The sequence below is a fragment of the Macrosteles quadrilineatus genome, unplaced genomic scaffold (assembly GCF_028750875.1).
Source record: "Macrosteles quadrilineatus isolate MER2022 unplaced genomic scaffold, UCM_ALF_1.0 Scaffold_8__2_contigs__length_117827958, whole genome shotgun sequence".
NCBI lineage: Eukaryota > Metazoa > Arthropoda > Insecta > Hemiptera > Cicadellidae > Macrosteles > Macrosteles quadrilineatus.
Window position 1 is genome coordinate 78,082,675 of NW_026542601.1, and position 26,685 is coordinate 78,109,359.

The window sequence follows — 26,685 nt, forward strand, 5'->3', positions numbered from 1 at the left end:
TAATGTATAACAAAAGATATCGCGCAATATGCGAGAAAATAGTGTCATTTTGACTAGCGTTCTATGCAGTTACCTCTACCTCAAAATAGTTATTTCTGTTGAGCATAAGTATATTTAGTTTGGTTTATAAAGCTAAAGGTATAAGCAACTAGCCTTAATAGTCTTAAATGTTGGTAGTTTTTTTTTTTATATTTTGGTTTCCCCGAAGTCGTTATGAAATATCTGATGAAGAAACTTATAAGCTATTTTGAACAGTAAATTAAAAAAAAAACACTCAAAATTTTCTTACAAAATAACTAAGTACCTATAAATGTGAAATTGGAAGTAAAGGCAGGAAAATATACCTCATTTTAAGGCAAAAGACAATATTCCTTTTAAAAAATGAATCATAAAAATGACTTCCCTGAAATAAGAAGATTATGGAAAAGCTATTACTGTCCCAAGAAAGACCTTTTAATGCTAAATCGTGCTTTTGTATTCGTTATAATAACAAAGTCGCCTCTTAGAGAAGTGTTTAAATTAAACAATTCAATTTTGAAGGCTCAAAGGATTTGCTTTCCAGTCCATTTCCTCAGATGCCAACCACATTGTCAACTTATTTCCTTTTTTTAATTATTTCCCCAACCATTGATGCAGTCAATTTTCTCTTCTTCTAAGTTCATTAGACAGTAGACACATGTATTATAAATTAAAATGTAGTTTTGCTATATAAAGTGTCAAACGCAATTTTTAGAGATGCACTACGAAAAAAAACAATGTTATTTTGTAAAAATGGACAATCCATCTTTAAGCATCATTAGACTTTTTTAGATTGTCTATTGTTGTATTTTGTAATATATAGCAGATTTATGAGATTTGATACAACTAACCAACACCTAACTACAAGAAATGTTGTTGTATGTAATTGTTTTACTGAGCATAATGTAGTCTTTTGTAGCGAAATATCTTACAATGTTTTGGTGTTTTTGGTCAAAATGGGTTAGCAAGCATAGTTAATAAGCCTTCAGGCAACAGAATTTTTTTGTTGGTTGTGACTTATTAATCTATGGTTACTGTTTAAGTGTTAACATTATAACCTTTATTAGATATTTTTTTAAACTAGTATAAAACAGATTTAAAACTTTAATAACAATTATTTTTTTATACTAGCTGTTCCTTGTAAACTTAGGTGAATAGATATAATCTCAAAAGTTTTTTTCTTTTTAGATTCATGACACTCTTTTTCTTGTAGGGAACTAAGTCAATTTTTCCTATACATCCATAGTAAGGGACTACACTCTTAATATGCTGTGGACTATATTAGCAGCAAACGAAATAATATTATATTGTTTGTATTTAAGAATTAATATATTATGTTGATATTGTTGTATCTACAAGTATACTCAATATGTGCTGCAGTTATTACAATTATTTGCTTAAGCTACCATATTAATTCACACTTGTATGCATAACATAGTCACTAGTCAGTCTTTCTGGTGGAATAATACTATACTAACCTTTTTAACCCTAGTAAAAATAAAACCTGAAAACCCGAACATAAGTATAATAGGCTATTTTTATCACGCACGTTGCGTGTAGGTATTAATGGGTTCAATAAAATATGTGTCCGAGCTTCGGGAAGATTAACAGCCATTCTCTCATCGTCTGTTGCTGAACTTGAACAAAATATAGCTTTTACGAGATAAATGTAAATGTTACCAAGTCACTGCTAAATCTTTTTAAATTCTATAATTTTTTTCATTGCGAATTACTATTCTAAAGCTAACAAAAATTATTTAGAACGCATTTAACGTAAAATATTTTTAAATTTGAAACACCCCATTAAGTAGTTTAAAGAAACATAATAATAGAAAACCACGGTTGGATTAAAAAAGGTTTCAACGTGAGCTACAACGAACGTATATCATTATTTAAATAGCGCTCATTTACAATTTTGTAATATATATATATTAATTTTTAACACTTAGTTACACAAACCAAAGATGCCTTTTTACCATGTGTTTTTATGTAAAAATACAAAATGGTAGATATCTGGTTAACGTAGTGATTTTGGAAAAAATCTAAACTGTTTATTTTCTCTTTAATTTAATCCGTAGAACCATTTTCCGGACTTTGGCTGTTTACATGCTAAACACCCTGTATGTATATAACATTTTTTTTATTACTAACCTTTTTAACCCTAGTAAAAATAAAACCTGAAAACCCGAACATAAGTATAGCAGGCTATTTTTATCAAACATGTTTCGTGTAAGTATTAATGGGTCCAATAAAATATGTGTCCGAGCTTCGAGAAGATTAACAGCCATTCTCTCATTGTCTGTTGCTGAACTTGAACAAAATATAGCTTTTACGAGATAAATATAAATTGTTACCAAGTCACTGCAAAATCCATTCACATTTTGTACGAAAGTATCTTTAAAAATTGTCAATCACTATTCTTAAACTAAAAAAAAATCATAAACTATATTTTGAATACTCACGACAGGAAATATATTTTTGGCATATTTTCAAATCCAACTAGGTCATTGAAATGTATTATAAAAAAACACACAGCATTTTACAGACTGAAATGCGAGTCGCAACGAGATGTGTTGATTTTAATCTGTAACAGCGAATGTTGTCCAATTTATCTATTGTATTATATAATTACAGGAAATATCACACACACGAAAACAAAATCATCGATTCCAAAACCACCCTTCTGGGTTCAGGGGGACCAAAAAAAAAAAAAAAACATTTCACCCAAACTCAAGCTCGAACGATGTTTTCTCCATAGACTATGTAAAGGGAAAGAAAGTGAAAAAAGTTAAAGATACTTTGGCATTATGTCAGGGACACGCAAAGAAGTAGGGCGGGGCTTTTCCCCATTTATCTCACAAATGTTTTTAACACACCCTACCTGGGGTTGATTTACCTAAATTTTGTTTGAAAGAATTTAGAAATACTAAAAAAGTTTGTTTGGTGAGTTACTGCAGGATTTTCAAATAGGTTAATGAGTATTCATAATATTTTTTATTTAAGATTGAGATTGATTTAGTTACAAGTAAACCATACACGTTGATTAATCACGAAAAAATAACTATTTACTTTCCCTCTGTGTTATTATAAATCAATTCTACTACCAATGACAATTGCAATCGAGGATATCAGTTAAATATCATGAATTAATGTAAACTTCAAATTGTTGCTCTTTTGAAACTACGGAAGAAAAGATAAATGTAAGAATTTTAAAATCGATGCAAACAGAGTTGAGTAGCTTTTAAATTTGAAAAAAACCCCTTTCTTATAACTGATATGTGTGTAAACATATATATTTATTCTATCCTCAAGGGTAATTATTTAAATACTTACTAAAGTTATATCAAACGTTAAAATAGCAAGGTCAAAGTGTTCATTTATACATTTACGGAAACAGTTTCGTAAATTTCGTACAACGAATTGCAGAATTTCACACAAAAGGCTGTAGTTTCTAGCCGTAGTAGTTGTTGCCACAGTCCAAGTTCCGGTTTCTGTCACATATTTTGGTTTCCATTAGTTCGGCTCTAGAATAACACGAACCTCTACAATGCTTTTTACTGGTAATAAAAGCACATTATCCTCCTAGTTTATAGAAAAATAAAGTAATAACCACATACCTTAGCTTTTACAATGTGGTGTTTATTGGTATGATGTACGTTAGAGAAATTATAAGGAAAAATTTTAAATGTTGAAAAAGTCTCAATTTATGTATATGATTTTAGTCGCCCCCTCCCCTAAATGTATATAAAATAAAATACTTTAGCCTTACGATGTATTGAAAACGACCGACTTGTTTGCTGAAAAATACGCCTATAAAATTTAAGTACGTACATTTGCCATGTGCAACATATTAACATATTTTAACTATATAAGATATTTTAATAAAATAATACTAAAAATTCACTTTTGGTTTTAAAATAGTCATCAGAGGCTTCAGTATCAGCTTTTAGATGGTTTAGAATTGCAAATGTAATATTGAAACACTGCCATCCTTGACGATATTTCGGTATAAAATCCTCTAAAACGTATCTCTAAACTTTATTTCTTTTAAATATTTAAGAAAATTTGGTACTTAATAAAGAAGTTTATGAAAAAATCGCATACAAGTACTGTATTAAAAAAATTAAACAAACTAAAGTTTAATTTTATATTTTATACATTATTGGAGGGTGATGACCTTACCGAACCTTTTATCCTGATGGAGTATAAAGGCTATTGTAAATTTACCATTTAGTCATATATAATGCTAATAATGTAGCTAAATGAACAACAGAGTCATATTTTAAACTACTTGATGTATTTTAAACGATGTTTTTTCCTAGGATGATAGGCACGATCCCAGGATTGTTTTTCACATTACTTTAGGCTGTTGTGGCATTATCACTTAGATAAAATCCATTGTTGATTTGGAAGGTTTTGAACAGGAACCGAAGTCCTGTGCTCTAACCACTAGACCACCTCGCTTCCAAATTTGAAACGAATTCGAAACTGTGTAATAAGCTATAATGTGTTAATTATCATTATCGTGAAAATGTTTACCAATTAGTACTTTTTAAATTTAATCATTCACGATACCTAATTTACATCAATTAACTCTTTCTACCTTAAATACACAGTAACGTCATTTATGGTTTAGTGGCTTTTAATTTTATTACAGTTCATTTGCCTACGTGATTTAAATACGTTAAGCTAAGTGCAACATAAAAATTAGTTTCATTGAACATGTTAACACCAGAATAGTTACCGTATATTGTTTTTAGGGGCCAGTTAATTTTTCACATAATTTTTAACAAACTTTTCGAATTTCTGTTGCTCAATTTTTAACTTATTTTCGAAATATTAGATATAAAAAAATTAAACCACAAAATATTTGTGCTTATTTTCTATGAGTTACTTGTGATGTTGTAATATTGAAACCATTGTAAATATAAAACGATTATTTCGTTACTGAACACACCTGTATCTTATAAATCAAAAACATTGTTTCTCTTAAGTTAATGATTATTAATAATCATTTAGTTTGAACCTTTACTCGAAGAAAGAATAATTTCAATCTAGCTTTACATACTAAAATTAGGCCGTTTAGAAAATTATAGCGTTTTACGAATGTGCTGGTAAAAATTAAGCTAATAACCAAACTTAGCTCATCTGTACACATGTCGTTATAGGTTTAGTATTGCTAAAGGAGTTTATATAGTTTTCCAAGTTTTATTACAAGTTTTTAAAACGTTACATTAAATCGAAAATTTTTTAAGAATCCACAATAATAAAGTATTTCTATTGTAAGGCCACAAAATATGTACATCACCGAGGTGTGCTACAAAAGACTGTTTTGTTACTGTCAGCCGATAAGGTGGTAGAGTTCTGATAGCTGTATTGTTACTACTTTGTTTGCTATTCGACAGTTATGTAAGTTATTACATTACATTCAACACACTGATTTAATATTGACACTACAGAAGAAGTAACACATTGGTGTACCAATATTTAAAGAAATGGTTATACTGATTAGTTGGACAGTTTTATAATTTAAGGGAATAGTTTGAAAATAATGAAACCTGCTTCAAAATCACATTTAGAAACTTGTTCAGAGTAAAAATGCAGGTTGTAGGCAAATATAGCCTACACTAATACCTGCGCCGCAGCAAACCTGTAGACTAAGTGAATGGTTTAATACTTTTCAATGAAATGGCGACCATATAAAGTACCTAGGTAGGATGAGTTTGCTGCCACAGCGAGCTTAATACAGTGTATTTTAGTTGAATATAATAGCTCAGTTTACAATAAATACATTGCCAAGTTTAGACTAAAATAAAACATACCTCGTCTTGCAGTCTCGGCTCCTCTGTTATCAGGGGTACACAGGTTGACTTGCTTGTGTCCAGAGCTATGGAAGATGATTGTATTAAATATTGCATGGGAATTGAAGTTTAATTTTTCATTTAAAATATTTTGTTTTGTTTCTTCGTTATTGTAGCTATTGTATATTTCAAACTGTTCCAGAGAATTTAGCTTGTTCTCTTTGTTGCAAATGTGTAAAATTTGTAAGCTGTTTTCTATTTTGTCTACAGAATGATTAGTATCTATTAAGTGTTGGGCAAACGTCGATTTTTGTTTATTAGTTTTGGGGTCGGGGTAGTGTTCTTTGAAGCGCTGAGTAAAAGTTCTGCCAGTCTGTCCAATGAAAGAAAAAATAATAAAATAAACACACTATTTGAACTGCAAGACGAGGTATGTTTTATTTTAGTCCATACTAAGCAGTTCAGGGGCTAAAAAATGGAATTTAATTTTGCCAAGTTTGATAAAAATATATCCATAAACAAGCAAACTACAACATATTAGTTATTCCCAATAAGAATTATATGGGAGTATTATTGAATTTGAAGAAATAGTCTTTTTGGCCTCTAGGGACCAAAATTAAAAAGTATATCGGTCCCGGCTCTAGGTCTTACCTTGCCACCGACGGTAATAGCTACTTTCCTATAGGCAAATTCTCTAAGATAAAACCGTAAAACTACAATAAGATTATAAAACATTTTATTCATCTAGAAACTATTTATAATACTATACTGAAAAATCATATAATAGCAATCCTTACTTAGTATGCATGGATGCATCTACCTGGTACAAGTCAACTTACACTAGAAACTTGTAAGTATGCTACTTCATGTCAACTATAAGTCGAATCCAGATGCAAATGGAATATCAAACATTTGAGTTGATTACCTTTAACTTAAAGGCTGAATAGACGGAAAGGAGAGCCACAAATAACTGCTACATAGCCACTGAATCCACAGAGTAAAAATGTTATCAATAGTAATAGAATACTTGACGGTAAACATGTCTTATTAAACCACAATATATTTATGATAGTTGGCATTGAATCATTGGGTCAGAGTTGTATTAATTATTTTGAGTAACCATCGTTTAATATCGGGGAAGGCCCAGTTTTTAATGGATAAACTAAAGCGAAACCTAGTTTTTCAAATCAAGATGTGGATACAGAAATCGATACGTTTATTTGCAATTTCCAATTTTCTCTGTGAAAACAACTCATCGATCAATCAACGATTTGTTACAGAAATGACAAACATATTGTTCCCACGGAGTGTTTTGTTGCCTTGATTTATTGTGTGTACAGACCACATCGGTCATCTAATATTGGTGTGATATTGTGACAATTGTGTACTCGTGATCGTTCACTTCTATCATTTTACCTCACGATGTGCTCAAATATTTCCTGATATGTTTGAGGAATGGCAAAGAACCTTAAATATTTGTATTATGGTGTTTATTTGGAATACTATATTTGTTTTTAAAATATAAAAAAATATCATGAAAATTCTAAAGTAGTATAATTTTACGATTACATTTTGTGCATTGATACAAATAAAACTATTGATTATTGTTATTTTTGAAATAATAAAGTCTTCATCAATTGATTTATGTATGTTTTTGTAAAAAATATAATATTTTGTCTGGATATAAAAAAATATATTATGTTATTGAATTCCACCTTTACATTTAAAGTCCTAAAATTCTTTCATAACTTACTTTGGCTTAAAAGTTTATTTTGCCTTTTTAATATTTATGAACTATTACGATAATTGATCGGCAGGTCACAAAATATTACCTGAGAACAACAGTCTTACTTGACGTTGGATCCCAGAGGTATAGTTTCATCTAATATTCATGAACTCAAAGTCCAGTAAAATTTAATTTTCATAAAAGTTAAACGTTCGGGTAAAAAATTGTATTTCAAAAGTTGCATAGCTTTTATATATTGTGTATAAATATTGTTACTTATAAGCCAGAGATCTGATAGCCTATATAAAATAAAAATAATTTTTTACAACCAAACTTTAAATAGCACTAAAAAACGTTTAGGAAATGTAATAAAAAATCAAAAGGATTGGTTGAGAAAAAACAAAAAAAATAAGGGACATAAAACGATCTACAACTAATAACAAAACCTGCTTTTGCTGTTCATATACAAAAGAAAAAATATGAATTATTTTAAATGCAATGATTTAGGTTTTTCTACACACAACATCGGCGGAACAACATCAAAAGCTGAATGTTGAAGGCTTTTGGGTAAGATGTAGGCACGTTTAGAGTAATTAAATTAGTTTTTTAGTTAGTTTTCTTTTATTGCAATTAGGTTTGAAACATAATTTGACTAAAAATTACAGTAGAGAAGTTGTTTAGGTTTGCTAGACAGAAAGTAAAGTATTGAATAATTCCGATTATTATTTTATCATACGATTCGAAACACGAACAAATGGCAACTAATTTCACTGTGAGCATTCGCTTAAAAACAGGCCAAAGATTCTCCGAATTGAGTAATTTGAAAGTTGGTATAACTGATTAAATATTCAACCAAAATTGCGTGAAAACATCAAATATCAAAATGTCTTGAATTTCACGTTTGTAATTAAGATAAACAAAAATACATTTGGTAGTATGTTATTTAAAAGAAGACATCGATTTAAAATGCTTTAGGCATTCTTTTAATTGATATGTAACGTATGCAACATGATCTACAATACAACAAATACATTATTATCTTTCTCCTAGTAATAAAACACAACACGTAGCCTTAAATTCATGTAAATAAAGCTGTGTATGTGTAAAGCTCGTAAGTATGAGTTTATAAACTAGTTTAACAAACTTGAATTTTTTACATGATACCGAAAAAGGAGGAACTATAATTCCCAATAATATAGTGGGTCCTCAATAGGCTAGCTAAACCTCAACTTGTTTGTCTTGTAGACAATCAACAACGGCTCAAAGTCTTAAATGTAAGGATTACCTGTAAGGTTTAAAGGACACTACTTTTAGTTTGTCCTGAAAAACACCTTTCTGGAAGCTCTAGTGGAGCATTATACTCCGAAATCTTGTATTTCATAAGTGAGAATAGCGTCACAAATACAAGGTTAGGTAAATTTGGCATAGTTAAAAAAACATAGTCGTATTTAGATAAAAACACATTTAAAGAATTAATAAAGGATACAATGGTAATTTTACCCATACATATCACTATTGTCGTGGGAAGAATGCCATAATTCCACCCAGTTGGGGTCACAATTATAATTTGTGTAGATGTATATTTACACATGGTGGAGTAATAAAATTTAATAAAAAAAATGAAACAATGAATTCCAAAGTTTTAGAGATTCGGTCAATAAGTCTGAGACAATAAGGCTATATTTAAACTAAAAAAAAACAATAAATAAAATAAAATTATCTTTTACTCTACGTTTTTGGACATTTCTTTGCCAAGAATTGTTTTTTGCAAAAAATAAAAAGACATATTTTACAAAAAAAGGGAAAAATGTATTTAAGTATTAATGATGATAAACAAACAACAAACAGATACAATACAACTATATTGTGGCATATACAACGTTTTGTGCTACTATGTTATGATGACTCAACACAATTAATATCATTGACACGTCCAAAAGTCAGTTCCTTTTGTTCAATGTACAGGTATTGTTGTGGCAGCTGATCCTATGACTAAGGATTGAATTTCATGTCAGTTTTGATGTGAAATTTGCAAAGGTTGTCCGTATAGATTTATGTTTTCAAAAAGACCAGGTATAAAGAAAATATTAATTTCGAATATTCTATACATTATATCTATAGCCTAAAATATCATTAAGGAGGTATACTTCGAACTGTATTTAATACGGATTCGTCTCGTGTAAGACAAGGCCAATCATTGATACAAGTCCCGCGATCACAATACTCATTCGCCCTGCTGAAATTTGTTTATATCTGTTCATTTGTACGGGGTTTTCTTGAGACCAATCAAAGTCCACATTGTTAAAAAACTATGGTAACATTTCGGTATCTGAAATTGATAACAAAAAATTTAATTTGAGATGGTAGTGGTTGGAACCATAGTAAATGGAGTAATAGTTTACTTGACAATATGGTAGTAACACGTCTTTTTGAGTACGGTAGTAAGACCCTTGCCAAGCATATATGGAAGAACACCATATAGTTGAATTCATGGGTAAAAAAGGTGTGGACATTTATCATAGTGACAAAAAGTTTACTACGTAGCAAAATAAACAGTATCACCAATCTGACACATACTTTCTCCCATAAGCTTGTCAACAACCTTTAATCATGGGTAAGCGGTGAGAGTAACTAAGATAATTTTGTAGGAAAAATCACAAAAGCTGCAATAACTTTTGAACCGTAATTGTTACAGTAATGGTGGTTGCATTATTGTTTTAGAATTATAAACATCTCAACACATAATTTAAATCAAAACAGTTTGTTTGTTCTAAAATCAGATTTTTTGTAATTTAATTGGATTTTTATTGGAAAATAACATAAGTTACAATAACTTTTGAACCGTAAGTTTTACGGAAATGGGATTTGTAACGTTTTGTTTAAAATCTAAAGGACTATACATAATATTTTTTTTTTCAAAATTGTTTCGCCAATTTTTGGCCAAATCTGATTTGTCCGTTATTTTATGGGTTTTTATGGGAAAATCACTATTAAAAATCAAATTTAAAAAAAAATTAAAAAACCTCTGAAGATACCATGTATTAGTACCTACATACCGAATTTCTTCAAAATCCGACTATAGGCGAGGTCTGGAGCTCTGTACACATACACAGATATCACTTGGAAAACCACTTTTTTTGGGTTCAGGGGGACTCAAATGGAGTTATCCTTTGAAAACTCAAACTCGAAAATTTTGACGGAAAAAATACTTTCTCCATATAGGTTACTATGTATAAGGGAAGAAAGTAAAAAGGGCTTTTGCATTTTTTGCTACCTTATCGCTGACAGGTACAAATGTCCTTGTTCCGCAGAGAAGTGTGTATCTTAGGGCCCTATAAAGTCACCGTAGTAGAAGTTTGCCACAATACCAGTGTCTTTGTTATCTTGAAAATAAGGTTATAAGGTTGCCATGTTGTTATTTACAACAATTTCCAAGGAGTCTTAAGCGTCATAATTTTAGCCAATTTTCAATAGACTTATTTACTGAATAATGTTGATCTGTATGCGTATATTACCTGAGAAATACTTAGGCTACTAGTTACAAAAGTGCCAACGTATTTAAGTTGATTTTTTAACTTTTTAGCAATATTTTGTACGGTGGCATCAATAATGAAATATCAGCATAGCGTTATTAGTAGTTGATAGTTTATTTCAGCAAACCCTAAGCATTATAACTGCATGTATGCTAACTAGATTTCACTACCTAGAATCAGGAATCCATAAGTTCCAAGAATTTAATAAAATTATATTTTTAGAGCCTATTTATTCTGTAATGCGACTAAAGCCTGGAGGGATATAATAATGTAAGCCTTATGTGTATTGACTAGTAACAGGAACAAACTCGTGTTCTACATTAAATGATTATGATAGAAACTTCCTGTCATTGATATTTCAGTAAAATAAAAAATCCGAGTAAAACACACCAAAATGGTGTTATATTAATAACCAGCATTTTCTTTCTATGTACATTGTTATTACCGATGGATGTGATATGACTTTAAGATTTTATTGAACTAGCTGTTCCACATACTTTGTAAACTTTTTTATCAAATCACATCCATCTTCCCAAAGTTTATACAGGGTGATTGGTACTGAGAAAAGTCAAAACCGTGTCAATGATTCGAAACTGGACCCAGCTTTGTCTTAAAGTATTAAAGTCCTAAAAACATCTGTTGGTATAATAAAGTAAAAAAGCTGTCATCTACACGAATCAACAGTTGATTGGTAGTTCATTTTCGATAGAGCATATTTATCGACCCAGCAGACGAAGTCTCTATATGTTGCCATTGTTCATTATGACAACATATATTCTCCTTTGAATAGTAACCTGTTATAATGTTACACTAATACGTTTCTAATCTTTGTGACCAACGGACTTAAAATATTTTGATTTGGTAAGTTTTGATTTATCACTGTTAATACAAAACCACAATACAAATAACAATCAATAGTTGGCACGGCATAAAATTATTTTCCAAGTATGAACATTACTCAAAATACGTTGTCAATGATTCTTTATAAACTGCTTTATATGGGTAGCTATGGGTCCAAGCTATAAGATTTTACCCTATCAAGACTTACTTTACTTGTTACTTCATAGTTCTCTCCTATATACTGTACTTACCAAGTGTTATATGTTCCTGAGAGTCCAACATTAATTACCTGGTCCATAACTCATGTCTACAACACCCGGCTTGTACGACGTTGGCCCAGCTTACATGGAAATTACAAATCCTTAATTTATATCCTAATTAAAACTTTTGTATGTGATAAAACCGTTCATACAGATAAATATTGTCTAATTCAATTTTCCACTAATTTAATATAGAAAAGTATATAAAAACGTGTTTTAATAAGATAGTAAAAGCAGCCATACGTATTTCGTCATAAAACAGTTGTTTACATTATTGTACTAATAATATCAAAAATAAACACACGAGATAATGAATATGAGGGAACTTTATTACTTATAAGGAAATGGAGATCAATCTCAACCATCATTTTATGTGTTTAGTTGAATACAATATTATGTATTATCCATTCTGACCTACCATATAAACATTGTAAAGGCACTCCTTTAACGTATCGATCCATTATTCTAAAAAATCGTCAAATTAAAAATTTTTTCAAAAATATAAATAATTTAAAACTATTTAAATATTTATTTATGGTGTAATTAAAGCAAATGTCTAAATACAAATGCATGTACACTGGTACTTTTTTTCTAATACAGTGTCGTATAAATAACTTTAGTTGATTGAATTACAATTCATCAGCTGCAATGGTGTTCAGGTCAAATATAAAGAGTTTTATAATACGTGATTATTTTAACGGAAACATGTTGTTTCACTAAGGCCTGGTATAAGAAAAATGCATTAATGAAAAATCTCAAAATCTGCTTGTTTTGGTCATCCAACACAAATTCTAACAACAGTTTTTAAATAAGTAACAACACATGGAAATCCTAATTATTTTCAAAAGTCGAAGTTATATGCTCAATGTTAACAAGACCTGACAAAATAATACATATTTTATATAAATTATCGATAACAATTCCAGAAATACTGTATTATTTCTATTCCTTCAGTGAACATTTACGAACCTCATAGTCCGATTAATAACAATAGATAAACTATTATTATGGTTCAAAGGCTCTAACTGTATCAAAATTATAAAATAGGTAGCCAACTATATATCTTTACGTTATTTATTTAAAATGTTAATGAATATTCTAAAACGTACACTTAAAGTATACTTTTTAGGTGTACTGACATATTTGTTTTGTTTTCACGAACTACAAAAGCTCATCATATTTTTAAAGCACTATAATCATTTGTATACCTAAATTACAGTTTTCAATCTCGTCCTGTGACATTCCGTAAAATGTTTCCACAGCAGAGTTGTATTGTTTTAATAGCAATAAAACTACTGGAAACACTAAAACATTCAACTGGTGTAATATTGTCTGGCTGAAGTAGAATCGTAACACAATTGCATTCTAAAGCCTACAGTTCTAATAAAATGTTTAGATAAATTGCTTGTTTCACGACCGTCTATTCATTTTAGAACATAAAAATATAACTTTGAAATATACCTACCTTAGGGTTTGGTGATGGTGTAGTGTGTGCAAGTATGTGTTCTTCTTAATAATAGTATGATTGGTTTTTAAACATACTAACTTCTAGTAATGTACGTCGCTAAGCTTCTTTTTATTTTTAGTTTATTTCCCTTAAGGTTAAAAACTAATCGAAAGATAATTTAATTACAAAACAACAACATTTTTAAAAAGTATGTCTACCCGGTATTTTGGCTTTTAATAAAATTAAATGTTAAATTATTCAATGTACCAATAACAAATGATAAAGTAGAAATACAGGTTTCATAGAGGTAAAATGATTATTATTAGTTGAAAAATAGAAATTGTATTCACTGTTTTTTGCTGTTTAGGAATTCTCAATCCATTAGCCCTAATGAACGTTGTTTTGACCAATGATACCAAATGTAGAATATCACTTAGTTCCTCTGAATGGTTTTAAAATATTTTAATAGTTTGAATGATGAAAAAAGCTATGTATTATTCCTTTTTTTTTATATAAAATTTTATCAGCTAGACCAACTTACATTATTATGATACACAATTAAAAATTATGTTTCATTAAAGAATGAACGAGTTTTCATGTTGATAGATTTGAATAACCAACATCATGGTACAATATTGTTAGTTTCTAGGATAATCAATGTATTCAATGAAGATTTATAAAATAAATATAAAAAAATGCATTTAGAAAAAACCCTATAAATGTTCTATTGCTTTCATTTGAAGTTAGTTTTTTTTTATTAATATGGCTCTATCTTTTGTAGAGTAATGTATCTGTTTGAGTTAAGAATACTTCTATTAGAGTATAAAGTAACTAATCCAACTAATCCATTTTAGTTACTTTATTCGTCCACTTTCTTAAATTCTGAAATTAAATGAAATGATTTACATTAATCATGTACAGAAATATTTAAGAAACTAACCTTACAAAATCAAGGCCTTAAAATATATTAATCAAATCCTTGCATTAACAAACCTCTATAAAACATTAATCAAACCAAAGATAATTTGGTTCACTGAGGTAATTACATCAATATATCGCTGGAACCCAAGGCAATGCATGAAGCCCAGGTCACCATTAAACTGTTATATAGCCTAGTGAAATCACCATGAGGTAGACTACACCAGTGCTGCTGTAAATGTTGGAGTGTTCTTCTATTCTAACAATGATATAACTATAATAGTATTGTAAACCATGTTCCTACCAAACCTACATCCTAAAATATTGTTTAAACAGAGATCTTTACTTAAACTTAGGCATGAAAAGTTAATTTAATATTGATATGGAAAATATGTTTTGAACTATAATAGAGAATAGATATAACTAATATGAAATATTTTAAAGGCGTTTAAATCCATGTAAGGTTCTTTGAAAGTACGTAAAAATATTTAGTTAATTCATCGAAGACGTATTTGATAAAACAGCACAAATGGCATAGTTAGTAAAAAAATCTGTTTTGAAAATGAAGACATGGCAAGTTGTAAAACAGTTTTATTTTATTTCATTTTTAAAATATTTACTTTCCGTTTTATTTTTTAAATTAACTTCTCATGGTTTTCATCAAATTGAAATAATACACTTCATAAACCTTTGAGTTGTGAAACCATGTAATTACGTAAAAACTTCCTATACATTTTTGGGAAACAAGGAACGTAGAGGAATACATGTGTAATAATAGCCCCTACTCTTGGACGATTTCTATTTTCTTGAATTTTTACTTATACAAAAATATAAAAACTATTTCTCTCAGTCTATATCTCATTAAATTTATTTTTCTCGCTATTGTTAATAGTTATTTGTGCAACTAGTGAGAAAAGTGAGCAATTGACTCACTCGAGAGAAATCCCTACTCACGAGCCGTAGGCGAGTGAGGAATGGTTTCTCGAGTGAGGCAATTGCACTTTGAACTCGAGTTGCACATTATACTTTTCCTACAGTTACCATAAAACAAATAAATTGGTGAAGAAACATAACCTATTTTTACACAGAAGTGAACTTTTAATATAACATTTAATGTGAATTGACAAATACAACAGTACAACAGCTGACCAGCTGATTTACAGCCAGTGCTGCCAACGTATTCCGCGCGCATACGACGTTGCCTGCATGTTACGCGCTCACTATTTCGTGTCTTCACGTTGCAAATCTGGAGTGAGACAAAGTAATTAGAGTGAGACAATGTTAACATTGTCTCAATGATGAGCGAATTGGCCACTTTGCTTTCTCAAATCAGTGAGAGAACATGTACATTGTTAGGTGACTGTAGGAAAACAAATATTAATTACATTTTATTCACAATAAACTATATATTTGCATTATCAGTTGTAAAAAAAACTTTTAATTTTTTCATGATATATTTAAGAGCAACTTTTTAAAAATGTAATCAGACATTCCTTAGTTTGCAGGTTTGCTGTGACAGGAGTGATTCAATTTGCAGAGAGCTCTCAGTCTCAAAAAGAGCTAATAATTTAATTTATATCGTTAAATACTTCATATGAAATATGACATCTTAGCTTTTAAAACTCAAATGCTCACTAAAACTATTTTTTGAATTATTTGAATCAAACTAACCATTAGACCTAGTACTGAGTAGTCGATAGGTACACATATAGATGTGAAGCCCAGCTGGTAGAATATCAACACAAGCATTGCAATGTGTATTTAACCGTCCAACGCAGATTCGATTGTTTAGATAGCTGCATTAGCATTCTGTTGATATTTCCTGTACTTAACCAAACCTAACAGCTTAGGCAATCTACATTGTAATGTGGTATGTTTTTTTTTTTATAAAGTTTTAACTGACCATTAGCAAAATTAATATAATAAGTAAGGAGTACAAGTTTGTATATGGGGCTGGATCAGTTGCACCTATCACTGGTCATAATGTATCGAATTGCTTAAACCCCATATTTTTGTTGTAAATTTAGAATTTGATTTAGTATTAATAGATTATATCTATGGTGGTGTTATATCTATGGATAACAATTTTATTTACTTCGACACTTGTAGCACTATTGTTTATTGATTTGGATGTATTTTCCCTATTATGATTATACATAGTTTATATAAAACATTTCAATAAACAATCGTAAACAAAAATAGACATCATTCGGCGAAATGGAATTGTTAAACAAATATTCCTATAGGTTCCAATATATTTTTTATCTGTAACATATCCTCACTTAACTCTTATTATTTCCCTATAATATAATTGTATTTAATATTTTATGAAAAATAAACCTTACAAACAAGATTATAATTAATAATGTTTTTACCCTTGTATCCTTAAATAGCTATATATTTTACACTATCCAACGCTAAGAGAGAAGGATGAAATGCAGAAAATACTGTATATGAACGATGTATTTGGCGATTTAGTGACTATATCAATACTTACTACTCAATCGATACTTTTGTATCATTGATTCCCTGTTCCCTATGGTCTGAGTGCACAAAGGATTATCAAACAATTATTGCGTTTACATGATGTATACTATCACTGAGCCATATGGTCAAAAGATGTAGCGCAATAGTTACTAGGAGGGTAGACTATACAGGGTGAATCAGACCCTTCATGCACAACGGTGTGGCCCTACAAGCGTTTAAGACGGCCTTTTTTTATTGAAAATCCACCATAAAAAGTTTTAGTAGGTTTTAAAAAATTGTCACTTTAGGCTCTTTTATTTTAATGTTGGGACGATTAAAAGTGCAAATATATGTCCAAAAAGAAAAATCAAAGAAATTTTTGATATTATTTAGATATTATATTTAGAAGTAGGGCGTTTTATGAAGGTGGAGTAGTGCGATTTTTGAAAAGAGTTTCTTGTATAAAATTTTATTCCTGACTATAAAAAATCTTTAAAATCTTTGCTAGCTCTAACCATTTTCAGGATATAACCGTAAAAAAACGCGTTTAAAAAAAAGGGATTTAAGGCAATTTTTTGAGAGGTTGTTCTATTAAAATTTAACTTTTTTAGTTTTCTGGTGGGTTAATGGCCGAGCCGGACCTTCACAAAAATTTCAGATCCCTAGCTATTCTAGAAGTAGGTAAACGTGTATTACTGATCAGTGAGCCGGTGGGTTACACAAGCGGCTGGATATGCCGATAAAGTATGTGCACGGGTGTTCTGATTCACCCTGTATAACATTAGATGTTTTTCTTAAGTATCAACCTTATACCTACGTAAAAGTTTGATAAGAGTGATTCAAGGTCAGTTTTCAATAATCGTATATTTAAAGGAACTAAGGGAATTTATCTTTGCAAACACCATAGATAATTCACAAATGTCAGAAAAGATTATTGACGAAATTTGCTTCATTCCAGGTCAATCATTGAGTCTTTTCTTATGTATGTGTGTAAAAAAGTGAATATGTGGGTTCAGTATAGCCTATTGCAAGAAGATTTTTAGTGAGGCTTAGTAAAATAACCAAATAAAAGTAATATATTTATAGGTTTGAAAATTGTAAACTGCGAATTCGACTTTGAATTCAAAAGTGGATACATTTATAAGGCTATAAACTTCTTAGAAAACTATGATAAACGCTAAATCTGTGATAAACCACAGTAGGCCTATAACTGCAATTGAATACTAAACGCTTTCAACACGAGTCTTGAATGCGAATGAGAAAAATGCTCTGGTTCTGAAAAGTTACAGATATTTGGTACATTTGTATATCAATATTCGTAAAAGAACTGATTAATTTAAAACCAACACCTAGGTTTAGACCTATTTGAATATAACATCTCAATTACGACAGTTGCTGATTCTTGTTTAAAATGTCTTACGAGTAAATTGCATATTATTATAGATTCTCCCAGACGTTACTTTTTGTAAAAAAAAGTAACTTTTAATATATATTTATTGTAAAAAGTAAATGACTGTGTATATAACTGTATTTTATCTACATTTAAAATAAACTCTGGATGGGTACCATGAGATTTATAACTTTTTTTCAGAAAAATCTGTAAGATGGTTCAAGTCTCAATGAATTTTCGCCTTCCAGTGACAGTTATGTTTCAATTGTCTATTAGATGTGATAGACACGTCTAAAGTCTCTCCTAAATACTATCCTTAACTTAAATTCTCAAATTATTACCAAGGCAGTGAAGAACGTGATCGGACAGAGTCAAATGCCCTCTTGGGAGTTGTAATGTAAATACAACCCTCCTACAACTGTTGCTCCAAACGCCGATTGTTTTTCTCCGCAACAAAACTTTGCACGATCTTTGTAATTGAATTTTCCCAGCTTTGGCATCGGAACGACAAAACACAATCTAACTTTGTTTTATTCCCCATGCAAATATTTAAACTACCGATCAATTTAAGTGGATATACTGTAGCCATCTAGTAGAAAATAATAACACTAAACAAAAACTAATGTATGTGAATGCTGTATTTTATTGAATTTTTTCTAAGTGTTTGTGTGTATTAAATTAGGTATTAAATTTGTAAAGAACCTATGCAGGGAACATGTTTAGTTAAGCTAACACATGTTATCAATCCGCGTGCACTTGACACTAAACAAAATATTTTTTTCCTAGGGTACGAGCCCGGAATTGTTTTTTACATTGATTCAGCTTAGACCTAGTGGTTACGGCATTATCACTTAGATCAACTCTATTTGGGATTTGGCGGGATTTGAACAAGGGACCTTAGGATCGAAGTCCCGATCTCTAACCACTAAACGAGCTCACTCCCCTCTAAATACATTATAAAAGTAAGTGACCATAGTAAGCAAACACCACAAAAAGGATTAAAGAATCCATTTGAAAATTATGAACAAATAGATGGATACAGGAAATTGAATTACTCAAATATCCCACTTTACAACTTTCATTCAATTACGACTTTTTTTTATCTAATTGGTTCCAATTACAAGACACGGTTTATCTGTTAATGCTTTATTTCAGTTAGAATTACAAAATAAGTTTTTGTAGTAAATACCTATATTTTGAGGATTTATCCTTAATACTTTGATTACACTAACTAAATGTCAGCCAGTGGTAGAACCAGCCAGATAAGAAAATTCACGAAAAGTTTGTTTCAATTTAAAAGTTACCTTACGTTTATCTTTACACAAATATGATGCCACTGTGTTGAGGATGTTTTGTTTGAGATGTTTTTAATTAATTAGAGTGTTATCAGAGCTGGCAGCTAATTAGAGTAAGCATATATCACAGCACCATGTAAATATAATGAAAATCCTTTCTTTTACTTTGAGTACATGTCTAAAGATATACTGGATAAGTTCAAGATAACCTTTCATGTCGTTCGTCGGTAAGATCCATTTAACAATATTACTATAATGTAAATGTTATAAAACTGCACTAAAACATGGTGTAAGACACAAGGTATCGCAATAACTAAGAGCTATAATTTTTTCAAATAATATTTCTTATAAATAACTGGACGAGAAAACATTTAAGTAGGGAAAAACTAGAAAAGTCTTAGAAATCATCTTCTTTGAGGAATTTAAAACTAGTTTGTTTTTTAAAACCTTTTTACTATGAAACTATAGTCTGAGAAATTTTATCTTCATAAAGTTAAATTAAAGTATACTGTATAAATGAGTATTTTTGTATATTTTAAAATATTCAAAATTATTTTACAATACAAAATGACGTTTTATTTTGAAGATTTTACTTAGCAAAACACAACGGCGAAAACCCGACTCCAATAGCATGTTTCGTTTCGAAGTTACTACTATAAAAATTCTAAATTAAAATCAATGACATTCCATGGTAGAGATAAATTTAAATAACCAAGGACTATGAATGGCGCGAATGAATGGCGTTCCGCGATAAGGGACCTTTAAACCGATAAGATAACGCAGCACCTCATTCATTCGTCATCTCTTTAAATGTTTGAAAACCTACCTCAATTATTGTCGCTATTTTATCAATATCTGCAATGCTGCCATTATTGACTCGATTGTCCGTTTGAGGTCGGGTTTGCGGCATTGTATTTTTCTAAAAAAGAACTTTAATTTGATGAGCTTTTCAACCTATGCTTACATCGCAGATTTTCTCCTGAAACCTGAGGAGGTACCAGAGAAAATTATTTTTTAACAAATCATCACGGAATAATGTTTTAAAATGATATTTTATAACAAGTGAATTTGTCTACGAATGCTGCTCCACAGCGTTGAAATTAATATAATATATCCGAGAATTAATCTTATTTACGATTTTTGATTGAGTAACATGGTGTTTGCACTTAACCGATTCAACCGACCATTGGCTTAACTATGATTTACTGGTTATATTGAGTCTAAAAAATATAACAAATCATAAAAAATACTGGAGCTATACATTTGTTATCATAAAAAACCTTATACAAATAATTATTATGTTGCTTCTTTACCTTGTGTTTACTTGAAACTCGTCCGATTTCAATAAATAATAGCTGAAGTGAAAGCCACTTTTTCACTGAATGGTCTTAGGACAACATATATAGGATTATACAGGGTGTTGAAAATGTCTGGAACCAACATTATATCTGGTGAGTGGTTAAAGAAAAACAACTGATATTTTGTGTACGGATATACTATAGTTTTACCTATCTTTTGGTGCCTTATGAAATTTTTTACCACTTATAGGGAACGTCCTGTGGAGGATGCAGTAAAAGGTTTTAATGGAAGCCTATGGTAAATGATACATCATTTTAAAGGCCATTTTTTTCTGAGTAAGGAGCCGCAAGTTTCATCTCAAAAGGACCACCCTAGCGACAATGGCGACTGTTTGAAGTTTTTGAAAATAATTGAAAGCTTAATTGGTATTTCTGTTAAAAATAAGTTTAGTAAAACAACACAAACAATTTAGTTAAATGTTTTTTTAGTCATTTTTCAGTTCACCACGTGATAAACTACTGTACTTCGTATATGGCTTGTAATAGCATTTAAAGGAAACAAATACGGACCATTTAAATAGCAATGTTTTTAAATTTCAAACAGTCGCCATTTTTGCTAGGGTGGTCCTTTTGAGATGAAACTTGTGGCTCCTTACTCAGAAAAGAATGACCTTTAAAATTATGTATCATTTACCATAGGCTTCCATTAAAACTTTTTACTGCATCCTCCACAGGACGTTCCCTATAAGTGGGTTTTTAAATTTCAAACAGTCGCCATTTTTGCTAGGGTGGTTCTTTTGAGATGAAACTTGCGGCTCCTTACTCAGAAAAAAATGGCCTTTAAAATGATGTATCATTTACCATAGGCTTCCATTAAAACTTTTTACTGCATCCTCCACAGGACGTTCCCTATAAGTGGTAAAAAATTTCATAAGGCACCAAAAGATAGGTAAAACCATAGTATATCCGTACACAAAATATCAGTTGTTTTTCTTTAACCACTCACCAGATATAATGTTGGTTCCAGACATTTTCAACACCCTGTATAACCATAACTCGTGAAATACATCTTACATTGAAGAAAGTATTTGAAAAATAAACCAAATTCATGTTTATGGTCGATCAAAACATTAAATAAATATATTTCTATGCTTGATGTGAAATCTGGTCGTGCATACCTTCAATTTGAGACCTCAATCATGAAAATAAGTCGGGTAGAATAGTCAAACGAGCTCGGAAAGGAAAAACCAAATTAAACTCCCTTAGAAATACATAGGGAGCAAATTTCGTTTACATATAAACTGAATGGGACTGTACATAAATACATGCCGATACTTGATGTGAAATCTGTGCGTGCATCCCTTCAATTTGAGACCTCAATCAAGAAAAACGTTCGGGTAGAGGAGCCAAACGAACTCGGAAAATAAAAACCAAATTTAATTCCCATAAGAAGTACATACGGAACAAATTTCGTTTACTTATAAGCCGAGTGGGACTGTACACACATATATGCCGATACTTGATGTGAAATAAAAATGTGCGTGTATACCTTCAATTTGAGATCTCACATGAAAATCGGTCAGGTAGAAGAGCTAAACGATCCCGGAAAAGAAGAACCATTTATATATATATATATATATATATATATATATATATAAGATAGCACAAGGAGTACAACGCTTATGGTTGGTTGAAAATCACACCGCAGATCACTACGATTGTTTTTACCAGGATCCTTTGTTGATACATGTATCTTATCCGTCTTAACGGTTAATCGGATACAACAAAGACTTTCAGCTTAAACAGCCTATATCTTTAAACCCAGCCTCTTCTCTTGAGTGACTGAAGTAATCTCTTAAGTCCTCTCGATACGCAGTAAGATCCTCCAACAGAAGAATTAGGGATTTGTTTTAGAGCCAATATTGCCAGACTTTTAAAAACAAATCAATCAGCATATCAAGCAATATCTTAATAAAAAAGTGTTGGGAATATGGATAAGATATAAGTATTAGGAGAATACTTTACTTAGGTTCACAGTCTTGAAAGTTATACGAATAATAACAAGTCTATAATTTTGCAGGACAGATTTGGTTTATTTTAGTCATTGTAACCAATCATCAAGCTTAGAAAACATGACGAATGTTAAGAAATACAAAAAAAAACATTAGTATGAGATAAAACTTTAAATGTAATATTTTGTACTATCTTACAAATTTTTAATACAATATATTAAGACGTTAAATACAATATAACGCTGGGGAGCGAGCTGGCGTAGCGGTTAGAGCACGGGACTTCAGTCCATGAGGTCCCGGGTTCGATCCCCGCCAAGTCACCAATGGATTTTATCTAAGAGATAATTCCGCAGCCCCTAGGTCTAGCCTGAAGTAATGTGAAATACCCCCGCCGCAGCAAACCTGCAGACTAAGCGAATTTCCATCTACACATCTGGAATTCCAAAAAAATATTCCCTTAAAATTGTCAGATTTATTTCCTATTTAAACATCATTAATATTAATGAGTACTTAGGTTTGCTGCTACAGGGAAGAAAATAGGGGGTTTTTATTGAAATATTAATAGCTTAGTATGAAGTAAACAAAATTTCAAAATTTCATTAAAATATGTCCATAGACAAGCAAGCTACAACACTGTATTTATTCTCCATAAGAATAACATGGTAATTTTAAATTTACACTATTTTGCGATTTTTCCGTAACCGTTAGGCATGCAACAATGCTTCAATATGCTATTTTTTTTTTGAGCTCTACAAAATGGTTAAGAAAGAAATTGCAAAATTTTATGTTCTCAGAGTGAAAAATTTGAAAAACCCATTTTTACCCCATTAAACCCCCCATAAACCCCTGTTCCCATAGTCCGATCATGCTGGTTTGCGAACTCGTTCAAATAAATGTAGGTTTACACGTTTATACCAAATTTCATCAAAATCGGATGATTTTTGCTCGAGTTATCGCGCTAACGGACACACATATATATATATATATATTACTTTAGGTGTTCACGTGATAGGGCTGCTGATATATTAAATATTTAAGTAAATAAGTACAACTGAGCACCCTGTATATTATATTTTATAAAAAGAATTGACATGTTTCGGACATTAGTCCATTTTCAAACTTCAAAATACATTATACACTTAACTGTTGTTTATATTGTTATATAAACAATATAAAACAATATATATATAATGTGTATAATGTATTTTGAAGTTTGAAAATGGACTAATGTCCGAAACATGTCACTTCTTTTTATAAAATATAATATACAGGGTGCTCAGTTGTACTTATTTACTTAAATATTTAATATATATATATATATATATATATATATATATGAATTTGAACGGATGGTGTTTTTGGCCTCTGGGGACCTCAAAACGAAAAACTTAATCGGTCCCGGGTCCAGGTCTTACCATGAGACCTACGGTAATAGCTTATTCCCTATATGGGAAATTCGCTAACAATCCCAGGCTCGTGCATGGCGTCCTACTAGGACAAAACAATTATTTAAAATTTAAAAATAATAAAACAAGCTGTAATATTTTTGTGGATTACTAAGTGGTAGGATGTAATAACTTTACCTATACGTATTAGGCTGTGTAGCCAGCTAACGCCAACAATTCTGCGTAGCTTTTTAATCTGTTACTGTGTTATTAATATAGTTTTTAGTATCAAATAATGAAGTGATAAATTCAGTAACTTGAGTTCCTATGAGTTGTTTTTGTATAGAAAAAATAATCTGTTTGAAGCATTTTAAAGAAAAATCACAAAAAAACATGCCCTTCTACTTGTGATTTTCGCAGAAGATTTACCATTTCAAAACGTAAAAATTATTGCAGAATCTGTCATATATTAAACAGATCAGATAACCCAAACTTTTTCCAACGTATTAATTGTTTATGTAGGGTTTATAAATTAACAGGAGACCAAAATACATGTGTTTTCATGGATAAAATGTTTTACTACAAAAATGAACTAAATATTTTAGAAGTTTTTCCTGCTAAATCAAAATACATTTCAATGTTGTATAATTGGTTATTGTTAATTGTTCAAATATAGTTTTAAAAATTAAATATTCAAAATTAATTTATATTAAAAATAAACCAAATTAAATTAAAACAAAATCCCGTTAGAGTGCAAATGCAACTATGAATTATGAAACATATTATTTCGTATTGTATGGTAAATAAAATAACTCCTGAAACTCCAATATTCAGGTATTTGAACATGCATATTTTATATTATATCTCATGACAGTTAAACTTAAAACTTATTTTAGACAGGATTTTGCGCACGAAAAAAATTGACGATAGGTAATCAATATGAAAATGTCTGATTTTAACCACAACTCACTAATAATTAGCTCTTTTCCGTTTATTTTAGTTCGCAAAAAAATCTATGACTGTAAGGTTAACCTCCTCATGGGGCTTCAAAACTCCCCTGACTAGGTTTTACAAAGTTATCTCCTGACCAGGTGATTCAATGAATTAAAATCGTCTATCTTACTCTGCATTACAGGTGATACAATGGTCAAGGATTTAAAGTAGGTTGCAGTCTGTAGCCAAACAGCTGTTTTTCTCAGGGATATACGTGTAGAGACCAATAAATATTTCATGCTAGATCCCTTCTTGTGCTTTGTATCTCCAAACCGAGTTTTTATTCTACATTTTAAAAAGTAATTAATTATGCAAAATTCATTTTTAAATTTCCGATTTCGTTCACTTAACTTTAATTAAATCGTGTATTGAAAGCCCTTTAATTGATCAGTAAGTAACGTATTGATATACAGTTTGATGATTATGTCAGTTCATATCTTTAAAGGAGTTTTTACTCTAGGGAGCGATTAAAGTTTTGCAAATAATGCATAAAAATTTCCTTAATAATTCCTTGTTTTATCAAGGCTTCAAAGGTATATTTTTCATTAATTCAATCTAATCCAAGCATAAAATATAATTGCATAGCTTTGAAAATATTTGAGAAATAAATGTAGGCCTAAAACAAAAACTTCATTTACAAAACAGCGAGCACAACCTAGCAAGCACCTTGTACTGGGAGCAGAGTTGAATTTGACTATCGGAAAGGAGCAATAATACAATAAATTATAGTCTTGATAGTTATAATGTAAGAAAAAAACACTCCTAGGACTCCTTTTGTTGTTTCATCTCAGTAAAACTTTGCACTTTCATTGGAACTGAATATCTTCAAAAAGTAAAAAATACTAACTTTCTTTTTGTTCGTATAAAGAGTCAACGAAAATAAATCCCAAAGCTGGATAAATGTGCTTCAAAACGATAAAAACCGGGTATGCTTGGTTGCAGGAAACAAAGCACCCCGTAAGTGATAAGGAGCTGTTATCAGTCACAGGTTCAGTTACTAGGGGTGAGAGTGTATCACTGAGGAGATAAATTACTTCTTTTGTCTCTCAAGTCGCTTTCGCAGAAAATGGTACATTTAAACGTTGATTGACCTAAACTCTTTTATCAGCTGAACGACTACTCATATGATAACGTAGAATATATTAGTTTATCTAATTTGTGTATTACGTTGAAGCCTATAAATCAATAATACACGATACCATGTTAAGAAGCCATTACCATTAAACATCCATCGTTTAAGCGAACATATAATGTAGGTTATGTGCACAAGTTAGTTACCCAGAGTTTTGAAAGCCATTCAGCT